General features: G+C 49.5%; 1 protein-coding gene across 4 annotated transcripts in view; it reads right to left on the minus strand.

The window, feature by feature from the left end:
* The window catches only part of tanc2a (tetratricopeptide repeat, ankyrin repeat and coiled-coil containing 2a), a 132,344-nt gene that overhangs the window by 89,448 nt on the left and 29,832 nt on the right, over window positions 1-13,064 (minus strand). For 3 of the 4 annotated variants that reach the window (XM_047150589.2, XM_017454420.3, XM_017454421.3), the window contains exon 2: window positions 8,339-8,450. The exons of the other annotated variant lie outside the window; for it this stretch is intronic. The gene's annotated coding sequence lies outside the window, so the exon portion shown is untranslated. The remainder of the gene's footprint in view (window positions 1-8,338; window positions 8,451-13,064) is intronic. 4 annotated transcript variants of the gene reach the window in all.

Here is a 13,064-nt window from a genome sequence, read left to right on the forward strand (position 1 = left end):
AGTACCCACTTTTGCTCATCAAAGCGTTCGTTCAGAGTGTTCAGCTCTTTTCGTGGCAGGAAATTAGCCGCTGTTTCGCAATAACTTCACCACGAATACGTGACCCTTCCTGCAGAAATGGGCTGGAAACTGTTTGGCTTGTTCTCTGAAACAACGGCTGCTCAGAAGTGTCGGAGGCGAAGGGGGCGGGGTTAAGAAACAGGAGGTAGGAATGAGTTTTTCACCAAGTAGTGGAAATTTTTTCGAAATCAAACAAACGACAAAATCTCCGCCGAGGAATTGTGTTTTATTTCCAGCGCCGTGACAAAGCTAGCTTTAACAATGAAGGAGGCGTGGCCTCTGCCTTTGTCAGCAACCATGAAGGAGGTGTGGCCTCTGTATCTGTCAGAATCACTAAAGGAGGTGTGGCCTTTGTATTTGCTGGAGCCAATGACTCTGGTGAGGTGTGGCCTACTAGCTGTCAGAATCGGTGGAGTAGGCGTGGCCGATTTTTCTGTCAGAATCAGTGAAGGAGGCATGGCCTCTGTACCTATCAGTAACAGTGAAGGAGGTGTGGCCGTTACACAGGTAATGTATTTACTTATAGTATACACACACACACACACACACACACACACACACACACACACACACACCTCTTCACAAAACACAAGGAGACACTTCCTGTAGCATCATTACACCACACTACAATTGTTCGTCCATCATTTTAATGGAGTCGGCCATAAACCTGCAGCCCTGGAGCTCATTATCATCACTTATGTGTTAGAGAGCTGCAGTGCAGCTAAAACGTCCCCGTGTCCTACAGAGAGGTCGCTGAGCAGGGGAACTCGCCGAGGTCCAACTAATCATGTCGACTCCACTGTGTGTGTGCATTAACCTTTCTCAGAGCAGGAGCCCCCATTAAGCATGGAGCGCTGCCAAGGAAGACATGCAGCAGGAAGCTGGCACGAGAGCAGCACGACAAACGGGTACACCGTAGACCCCCACAGCGAAATCACCCACTCGCATCTACTCGCTCGCTAACTACCGCACGAACACATCCTCCGCTAACTACCGCACGAACACATCCGCTAACTATAGCACGAACACATCCGCTAACTACCGCACGAACACATCCGCTAACTACCGCACGAACACATCCGCTAACTACCGCACGAACACATCCGCTAACTACCGCACGAACACATCCGCTAACTACAGCACAAACACATCCGCTAACTACCGCACAAACACATCCGCTAACTACCGCACGAACACATCCGCTAACTACCGCACGAACACATCCGCTAACTACAGCACAAACACATCCACTAACTACCACACGAACACATCCGCTAACTACAGCACAAACACATCCGCTAACTACCGCACGAACACATCCGCTAACTACCGCACGAACACATCCGCTAACTACCGCACAAACACATCCGCTAACTACCGCACAAACTAATCCGCTAACTACCGCACAAACACATCCACTAACTACAGCACAAACACATCCGCTAACTACAGCACAAACACATCCGCTAACTACCGCACGAACACATCCGCTAACTACCGCACAAACACATCCACTAACTACAGCACAAACACATCCACTAACTACCGCACGAACACATCCGCTAACTACCGCACAAACTAATCCGCTAACTACCGCACAAACACATCCACTAACTACCACACGAACACATGCGCTAACTACCGCACAAACTAATCCGCTAACTACAGCACGAACACATCCTCCGCTAACTACCGCACAAACACATCCGCTAACTACCACACGAACACATGCGCTAACTACCGCACGAACACATCCGCTAACTACCGCACGAACACATCCGCTAACTACAGCACAAACACATCCGCTAACTACCGCACGAACACATCCGCTAACTACCGCACAAACTAATCCGCTAACTACAGCACAAACACATCCACTAACTACCACACGAACACATGCGCTAACTACCGCACGAACACATCCGCTAACTACCGCACGAACACATCCGCTAACTACAGCACAAACACATCCGCTAACTACCGCACAAACACATCCGCTAACTACCGCACGAACACATCCGCTAACTACCGCACGAACACATCCGCTAACTACCGCACGAACACATCCGCTAACTACAGCACAAACACATCCACTAACTACCACACGAACACATCCGCTAACTACAGCACAAACACATCCGCTAACTACCGCACGAACACATCCGCTAACTACCGCACGAACACATCCGCTAACTACCGCACAAACACATCCGCTAACTACCGCACAAACTAATCCGCTAACTACCGCACAAACACATCCGCTAACTACAGCACAAACACATCCGCTAACTACCGCACAAACACATCCGCTAACTACCGCACGAACATATCCGCTAACTACCGCACGAACACATCCGCTAACTACCGCACGAACACATCCGCTAACTACCGCACGAACACATCCACTAACTACCGCACGAACACATCCGCTAACTACAGCACAAACTAATCCGCTAACTACAGCACAAACACATCCGCTAACTACCACACGAACACATGCGCTAACTACCGCACGAACACATCCGCTAACTACCGCACAAACACATCCGCTAACTACCGCACGAACACATCCGCTAACTACCGCACAAACACATCCTCCGCTAACTACCGCACAAACTAATCCGCTAACTACCGCACGAACACATCCGCTAACTACCGCACGAACACATCCGCTAACTACAGCACAAACACATCCGCTAACTACCGCACAAACACATCCGCTAACTACCGCACGAACACATCCGCTAACTACCGCACGAACACATCCGCTAACTACCGCACGAACACATCCGCTAACTACAGCACAAACACATCCACTAACTACCACACGAACACATCCGCTAACTACAGCACAAACACATCCGCTAACTACCGCACGAACACATCCGCTAACTACCGCACGAACACATCCGCTAACTACCGCACAAACACATCCACTAACTACCACACGAACACATCCGCTAACTACCGCACAAACACATCCGCTAACTACCACACGAACACATCCACTAACTACCGCACGAACACATCCGCTAACTACAGCACAAACTAATCCGCTAACTACCGCACAAACACATCCACTAACTACCGCACAAACACATCCGCTAACTACCACACGAACACATCCACTAACTACCGCACAAACACATCCGCTAACTACCGCACGAACACATCCGCTAACTACCGCACAAACACATCCTCCGCTAACTACCGCACAAACTAATCCGCTAACTACCGCACGAACACATCCGCTAACTACCGCACGAACACATCCGCTAACTACAGCACAAACACATCCGCTAACTACCGCACAAACACATCCGCTAACTACCGCACGAACACATCCGCTAACTACCGCACGAACACATCCGCTAACTACCGCACGAACACATCCGCTAACTACAGCACAAACACATCCACTAACTACCACACGAACACATCCGCTAACTACAGCACAAACACATCCGCTAACTACCGCACGAACACATCCGCTAACTACCGCACGAACACATCCGCTAACTACCGCACAAACACATCCACTAACTACCACACGAACACATCCGCTAACTACCGCACAAACACATCCGCTAACTACCACACGAACACATCCACTAACTACCGCACGAACACATCCGCTAACTACAGCACAAACTAATCCGCTAACTACCGCACAAACACATCCACTAACTACCGCACAAACACATCCGCTAACTACCACACGAACACATCCACTAACTACCGCACGAACACATCCGCTAACTACCGCACAAACTAATCCGCTAACTACCGCACAAACTAATCCACTAACTACCGCACGAACACATCCGCTAACTACCGCACGAACACATCCGCTAACTACCGCACAAACACATCCTCCGCTAACTACCGCACAAACTAATCCGCTAACTACCGCACGAACACATCCGCTAACTACCGCACGAACACATCCGCTAACTACAGCACAAACACATCCGCTAACTACCGCACAAACACATCCGCTAACTACCGCACGAACACATCCGCTAACTACCGCACGAACACATCCGCTAACTACCGCACGAACACATCCGCTAACTACAGCACAAACACATCCACTAACTACCACACGAACACATCCGCTAACTACAGCACAAACACATCCGCTAACTACCGCACGAACACATCCGCTAACTACCGCACGAACACATCCGCTAACTACCGCACAAACACATCCACTAACTACCACACGAACACATCCGCTAACTACCGCACAAACACATCCGCTAACTACCACACGAACACATCCACTAACTACCGCACGAACACATCCGCTAACTACAGCACAAACACATCCGCTAACTACCGCACAAACACATCCGCTAACTACCGCACAAACACATCCCCTAACTACCGCACGAACACATCCACTAACTACCGCACAAACACATCCGCTAACTACCACACGAACACATCCACTAACTACCGCACGAACACATCCGCTAACTACCGCACAAACTAATCCGCTAACTACCGCACAAACTAATCCACTAACTACCGCACAAACACATCCGCTAACTACCACACGAACACATCCACTAACTACCACACGAACACATCCGCTAACTACCGCACAAACACATCCGCTAACTACCACACGAACACATCCACTAACTACCGCACGAACACATCCACTAACTACCGCACGAACACATCCGCTAACTACCGCACAAACTAATCCGCTAACTACCGCACGAACACATCCACTAACTACCGCACAAACACATCCGCTAACTACCACACGAACACATCCACTAACTACCGCACGAACACATCCGCTAACTACCGCACAAACTAATCCGCTAACTACCGCACAAACTAATCCACTAACTACCGCACAAACACATCCGCTAACTACCACACGAACACATCCACTAACTACCGCACGAACACATCCGCTAACTACCGCACAAACTAATCCGCTAACTACCGCACAAACTAATCCGCTAACTACCGCACAAACTAATCCACTAACTACCGCACAAACACATCCGCTAACTAGAAAGAAAACGGCGCTAACAGTAACGCCGCGCATCACGCCGGTTATTTCCTGCAGCAGCACAACATGGTGCGGTTCACTCCTCACCGAAGGCAGTGTGATACGCGAGTCCTCCTGCATGGTCTCGCTTTACGTCCAGGAACTGAAACTGATTCGATATCATCAGCGACGCTCATGGATCCACCTGCCGGGGTTTTTTTTTATTATTATTATATAATATAAATAACAACCACATGGATTAACGTGTCGATACGATCCCTCTGTCACAGAGCGCGGTTGTAGATGAATCAGCACGAGGAGAGCCGAACGCGCTCGGTGCAATCACAGAGAGACCCTCTCGCCGTTTTCCTCTAACAGCTGTAACGGCTCACGTCGATAGAGCTCCGCAAAATATGGAGGCGATTAAGAGGCGACACGGTTGAAACAGATGTCGTGACTTAAAGAGCTCGGCATACGTAGCTTTAAGACCGCGGCGCGTGTCGTAGCCGAGCGGCCGGGAAGAAAATAAATAAATAAATAAATGATCCCGGAGACGTTGCGAAGCGTTCCACGCCGTTAAGCGTCTGCAGGAAGCGCACGCCATGACGGGACGGCATTAGCGAAGAGCTATTAGCCATTAGCCTAGCGTTAGGGCTGTAATAAAGGGTACGGGAACTGAACGTCACGGAGAACTGGGATGGAACGTATCAGCAATAATCGTCACTTCTGTACAACTGTTTACAATTTATTAAGCGTTAAGACGGTAAACTCGTCCTGCTGTGAAGTGTATCAGAATGGAGTGCAATGACCAACACGTTCACGTTCGTGGGGAAGGGGTGGCTTGGTGGACGAGGCTCTGGGGCACCGATTGGGCCGCTGAGCAAGGTTCAAACGTTTTATTCGGGTCCAGAGCGCTTCCTCGTAAACGAACGAGTTGAATAATACGGCCTACTCGTAGTCGTTTCCATAACGTATTTATTTAAGCTGCGTTCGCCGGTTTATCTGCCGCCTAATGTTAATCCGATCGCTACATCCGTAATCCAGAGACGTCCGAGTGCGCCGCTGTTCCCGTTTTCCTTCGTGAGACGGTATCTGTGCAGCACTAGCACACTTCCCTGCTCCCAAAACGACCGACATCGTCGTCTATCGAAGATTAGCGCGTTATCCGATTCCGTCCGGTGCGTAACGGTCTCAAAAATCCCCGAGCGTGGCGTGTGACATAACCGGAAAAAAAAATACATTAAACAATTTAGCACGCCGCTAGCGTCGGAGTTTACGTTCTCAAATCTTTCTTTCCATTTATTCCGTTCCGACAGAAAACGCACCTGGAAACCGAGGCGAAGGGGAAAAAAAAGGGGGGGAAAAAAAAGGGTAGAATAATGTAGCAGCTTTGATTCTTTTCTCATTTCCTCAATGCGGTCATCCTGTTCTGGAGCAGATCAAAAGGAAATAATCCTCCATAATCCCTGGCCGTGCTCCTGTTTCTACGCTCGCAAACAGTGTCCGAGGCTTCGTGTCACACTTCCCGTTGCTGCTATACTACTGACGCGTTATAAAAAAAAAAAGAAAGAAAAGAAAAACGAAAAGAAAAACACAGCATCACGCTCATGCAGCCGCTTCGTGGACGGACAGGACACGGGGCCTTAACGGAACACTGAGTTTACAATGAGTCGCCGGGAATGTTCAACTATTAACCCCCGCTTCAGCAGAGTAATGAAAGAACACAGGCTGGAACGGCCTCGCCGCGGGGAACGGCCCGCGCACGACGGAACCACACGCCAGAACGAGCTCGTTAAAAGCGTTCGCCTTTAAAGAGTCTCTACAGATGTTCACGTGTAACCAATCTGGGTCGGGATTAAAAGCGCAGGAAACGAAACACGCTTTCCTTCTCTTCGCACAAGCACTTAAACGTCAGTTTTCAACCTCGAACGGTTTTCAACAGCGCTCATCGATAAACCAAACGGCCGGACTGAAATCGTTTTTTCTTCCCTCGCAGGAAGCGTACGCGTCGGACGGCCGCACTCAGGATGAACTCTGTGGGGCGGAGCTCCTCGGAGGCGCGGCCGGTCCTGCGCCGAACGGACCGGAATGAACGGCGCGTAAAACGCCGACCCTGTGGAGTCCGGCTGATTTCCATCGCAGGACTTTTTCAAGGTCGTTAGCTTGGACGAGTACCGAAAGGGCACGAAAGGGTCAAACGTCATGAACAGCGACCCAGGTGCTCGCTGAGGAACGACGTAAGGCCATGGTTACGGTTTATTCTGATGCTGTACGAGGAATTGAGGATCGTGTTGAAACCTGTAACACTGCTGCGCTTGTAACCGCTACAGCTCGGACGTGACCCTCTTGCCCTTCGGATTCACGAGTTTCCTTCGACTCGAACAGACACGTCATCGTCTCCTCGGAGCTTTACTGCTCCCGAACACGTTAACGAGGTCACGCTCCTGTTAACGGAGGTCCCCTATAAACCTCGAACCTCCGTGTGACGGACGTTTCAGACCGACAGTTTGAACACAGGCGCTGGCGGAAAACAAACCCGTCGCGCGTTCCACGTAACGGAGGTTAGGACGGACGCACGTGCAGAGAAGATAAAAAGAGAGAGACGGGTAGACAGGCAATGGGTCAGGAGCGCTACAATAAAACGAGCATAAACGAGGCGAGAATCGAGAACGAGGAACACGATCAAAGAACATGAAAGAAAACGAGGAACAGGGTACAAACGCCGGGTACGGTGATAACACTCGATACTTCACAGAGCGACTGTGTGCGAGCAGTCTGTTTATACTGTGGTGTGACTGTGTGTGAGATGGGATGCAGGTGTGCATGAGCGTTCTGGGAAATGTAATCCATGGCGGCCATGTTTGTAGGCCGCAGTGCAGGATGGGAAATGTAGTCACTGGTTTGCTGTGACATGACAAGACCGGTCTTTCTCGGTGTAATTTCAGCAGCAGCATCACGCTGAGTTTGTACACCTGCTTGTGGGGACCGATAATCTCTAAAGGAACACAGGTTTAATCCCTGACACGGGTTTGATAGAAAGAGTGGAATTTGGAATTCCCAAAGCAGTATAATTCAGGGTGAAAGACGGCTTTCCTTCCTCCTCCGTCGAGCCGAGCGACGCCAGCCGATCGCGAGTGCCAGTTAGCACGCAGGGCACATCAGCTAACACGAGCGCTCTGTTTCGACTGCTGAGCTTGACGTTACAGAGAAAGCAGAGTAATCTGAACAGGTGTGAGCCTGAGAAACTGCCGGACTCAAACTCACCATGGGTGATGAGCGCGGAGTCTCAGTGGAGAGTCAAGTCGCACTTCCAACCTCTCGCTTGTGGCCAGAAACACGACGCCCATCTCCTAAAGGCGGTACGCGGAATAGATTTCTGTAAAAACAAAACAAAACAAAGCGTCAGGAATGTCCGTATCGTTTACAGTTCCTCAACCTCAGCTGTATCACTCGAGCGCTCAGACGTGATAATAGGGGTGTAACAGAGCGTCGTCGATCCGTACGGACCCCGCCCCACGGTTCAGCGGGCACGTGACTCGCGGGTCAATCGCCGCCGTAGAACGAAAGACTTTTTTAATCAGATTCCGTGACTCAGAAACCGTAATACGATACAAACCGCGAGTAACGTGTGTTCCGTCGCACCCCTACTCGATAATCGGTCTGATCCGGACGTCCGGTGGAACTTTCCGGAAAGCTTTCTATTCTTACTAAAGTAACTACGTCTCTAAATAGTTCCCAAATCGGGGATTTTAACGTCTACCTCATAATATTTCAACAGGCTTACGCGAGGAAAGATGAGAAACGTTCGCTGGAGACGGATCGGGCGTCTACGACAGAGTGCCGCTGCGTGTCAAAATGGTGTCCGTCGCGCTGCATTTTCATTAGAGGATTTTCCGGGGGAGATTTTCATCTCATTTGTAGAGATAAACTCCATCGGTTTGGACGAGAAAAGAATGTCATGTTATTATGAGAAAATGGAAAAACAGCGACGGAATTGGGTGAAATTTTGCCCCATGCTTGTCGAATTCTTTCACCTGAGCTGCTCGTCATTCTCTGGTAGCGACGTGATGCGTTTCTCGTCACGACACGGCGCTGTCCTCATCCTAACGTGATGCGTTTCTCGTAACGACTTCATGTTTTTCGCCATTCTCGACAAAATATGGCAGTGGACCTGGAGTCTATTCCTGCGCCTTCATGACGGCACCGTACACACTCATTGATTCACAATTTAGGGTGGATTTAGCGTCGCTAGTCCACGTACTAGCGTGTTTCTGAGAACATACGAAACCGCACAGACAGGAACCCGAGCTCAGGATCAAACCGCTGACCCGGGAGTTTTGAGGAAGCAAACGGTTCCTGCTACTCGCTACAACACTGTTGATATACGATGATAAGAAAACCTGAAAGAGTCATGATGTGGATAAAAACATCCCCGTATCCTACGCTATCTGAACTGAGAAACGCACCTGGCAACAGGACAAACTGGAGAACTTTACAGGGAAACATTCCATAATAACCGTCTCTTACACAGAATATCATTGTGTCAGCCTAGTGTTAGATACCATGTTGAAAACAGGAAGCAGATATCCTGATATCCTGAGCACTGTTACACAGGGTTTTCCCAGCACTGTGGCCAGCACACCACAAACTGTTCATACCGTTCCCCCCGGCTGCCATAAAAAAACCAAACCTACGCAAACATCCATGATCTCCCTGGAGGACAGAGCCCGTTTTGTGTCGCGTTCCTCTCTACGTCGCGTAAACGGAAGAAAGAAGAAGCGGCGTCGTTCCGAAAACTGCCATCAAAAACACCTACGGATTCATTATCGCATGAGGCGTGACGTTAAGACGTGTCGGCTGGAGCTGCGGGCGTGAGCCGCACCTCTCTATCTACCGAGGAGAGGAAAAAACAAACAGAGAGGACGACAGAGCAAAAGCGATTACGCAAAAGCACGGGAACGACGGGGAGAGGAATACGAAAGGTGACGAGATGTGAAAGGAGAAGGGAAAGGCAGAGCGAAAGATGAAAGAAAAGAAGCAACCGCCAAAACCCGGCCAGGAAGAAGCGAGGAGCCTCGGAGTCGGCGAGATGCTGTCAAGGCGACGTTCCTCAGCTGTGAACCGAATCTGCTCCCCTTCAGCGCTCGCATTCCTGCCTTTTCTCGTTCTGAGAGCATTCTGACCTGCAGAAGAGCTAGTTTTCATTACACTCGAGCGCCGAAATGTCTTACGGGGGAGGGGTACTGATGTGTCTGCACCCCTGGACATCGTACACGGACGTTATTATAAGAAAAGACGTTATTCAAGTCTGGTCTTGAATGTCCTTTAAATCGCCACATGTTTAACTATGTGCGCCCCAGTCATCATCAGTTTGGTCATCGCTAAGCCACACCCACTATCTAGCTCTCCACTATCACATGACATCTACCAAAGGAACGGAGAAAGCTAGCTTGTGAAGCCACCGTATCGTTTCGAGCTTCTGCTCTGGTCATGATCTCTCGACGATCGGCCGAGTTGCTCCAATCGGGAGTCTTATAAGCTTTTAAACACATTTGTTAGTTGAGTTTTTTTCCGCCCTGGAACTGAGGTCTCACTGGTCTCAAGACTATGTGAATACGATCATACTTTCCTAGTATTGTGGGAGGAGTCACGTTGCGGCCTGCCGATGAGGCAGGACGAATTCTCGGTATATGTAGCGACGGGACCTATTTTTGTATATGAGCGAGTGGCTTTGATCGAGAGGCTCCGTTTGATTGAACCGCTGGTAAAGAGGCGCTAATTAAATAAACGTTAAGAAGAGCCGTCGAGGAATTTCCATAGTGTAGCGACGTGAGAAAATTCTGAATAGGTAGGATCGTGCGATCGGAATCCAGAAATTTGAAAGGAATCCGTACATCTGTGCAAAAATAAACCGGAGATAACGACGCCTTGCTTTTAAAGGAACCCGAAAATCTAACCCGGGTATAAACTCACACACTCCACCGAGTGTAAAAACACCCTGGACTTCAGTCTGCATGATTAAACTCCAACACAGATCTACATACCGGAGGCCCTTTTACAGTCCGGCGCGCTCGTTAGGACGTCTCGCTGCGATTCGTTGACATTTCTGTCGATTAAGCAACGGATTTTAGGCGACAGTGCCAAGGATCTGTACGAAGAACGAACCCGAGACGCGGTAGGATTGAGCTCTGCAGGCGCGTTTCATGTCTGAGATGAACGCATCGCTCAGTGCGGCCAGACAGTTTGTCAGAACGCTTAGAGTCGGAAGATATCGAGGTAGAGAAAGAACTACGCCGTGCGGATTCCAAGCTGTAGAGGCACGCGGTGTTCTACTTGCAACCAGATACAGGTCTGAGAAGGCGAGACGAGACTTCCTCTCGGCGCACGCCGAGACGCTCGGCATGAATACCGGCGTGACAGGCTACGACTCCAAACAGCACATATGTAACATTTATTTATGGGAGAGAAAAAAACAAAACAAAAACAACAGAAAATATGCTTCAGTAGTACACTTGCACAGACACCCAGACAAGGACGCCATAGCAAGGCCCAGCTCCTCACGTCAATCACAAGAGATCTGAAGGACCACCGAGAGGAATCACCAGGGGTTTCTCTAGGTCAGCGGATCACACACCTGCCCAAACACTGGTGAAATAAAATACATGTAAAAAGTAATTCGATCCTAGAAGTTCATTACATGGGACTCGTTTGTGTGTTGATCTGAATTATTTCAATTGTGCAAGACTCAAAGATTTTTTGAAAGCGTAGCGCTAGATAAACCTTTCCAAGAATCAAGGCTGGATCCAAACACTTGCAAATTGACAGACATCCAAGAGTAAGGTGGATCTAAACCCCTGTGAGATGGCACACATCCAAGAGTAAGGTGGATCTAAACCCCTGTGAGATGGCACACATCCAAGAGTAAGGTGGGTCTAAACCCCTGTGAGATGGCACACATCCAAGAGTAAGGTGGGTCTAAACCCCTGTGAGATGGCACACATCCAAGAGTAAGGTGGGTCTAAACCCCTGTGAGATGGCACACATCCAAGAGTAAGGTGGGTCTAAACCCCTGTGAGATGGCACACATCCAAGAGTAAGGTGGGTCTAAACCCCTGTGAGATGGCACACATCCAAGAGTAAGGTGGGTCTAAACCCCTGTGAGATGGCACACATCCAAGAGTAAGGTGGGTCTAAACCCCTGTGAGATGGCACACATCCAAGAGTAAGGTGGGTCTAAACCCCTGTGAGATGGCAGATTTCCAGCAGCAGGGCTGGACATAAACTTCTGCAGAATGGTAAATTTCCATGAGCAAGGCTGGCATCAATTTGAGATGATAGAGGAGCAAGACTGGATTGGATTTAGACCCGTACCAGATGGTAAGACAGGATCTAAACCACTACAAGATGCTAGACATTCAGGAGTAAGGCTGGATTTAGACCTTTGCAACATGGCAAACATCCAGGAGCAAAGCCGGATATAAACCCCTGCAAGACGGCAGATGTCCAGAAGTAATCTAAAAACCAATGGGTCACCACTCCTGTCACAAAAGCGTATACAAGCCTCCAAAAAGCACCTCGATGATCTCAGGAAGCATTCTGGAAGGCTGAAATCCAGTCTTGATGGTACGGCGGATGTCGAGGAGCAAGGCTGGATCTAAACCTGGGTCAATATTCCGACGACAAACTTTTTATAAGCCTCAAAGAGCACGTCTATGTCCGATCTGGGCTTTGGGTTTGAATTACAGATCTTCTCTAACATCTGCAAATATCTACAGTGAGCACGTGTGGGTTAAGAATCCTAACTTCCAAGGTCTGTCTGAGTCATCTGCAGAGAGCAGGTGGGCCGATGTGAGGGTAAACCCGATGGAGAGGTTCTTCAGTCTAAGCTCGGCACTCGACCGGCGTGTTTTCAGTCTGAGTACAGGGCTATGAGACGACGTAGGCCGAGGGAACGGCACCGAGGTGACGCACGCATAATAATTACCGCCTG

This window comes from Ictalurus punctatus, chromosome 24 (genome assembly GCF_001660625.3).
Source record: "Ictalurus punctatus breed USDA103 chromosome 24, Coco_2.0, whole genome shotgun sequence".
In the NCBI taxonomy this organism is placed as follows: Eukaryota; Metazoa; Chordata; class Actinopteri; order Siluriformes; family Ictaluridae; genus Ictalurus; species Ictalurus punctatus.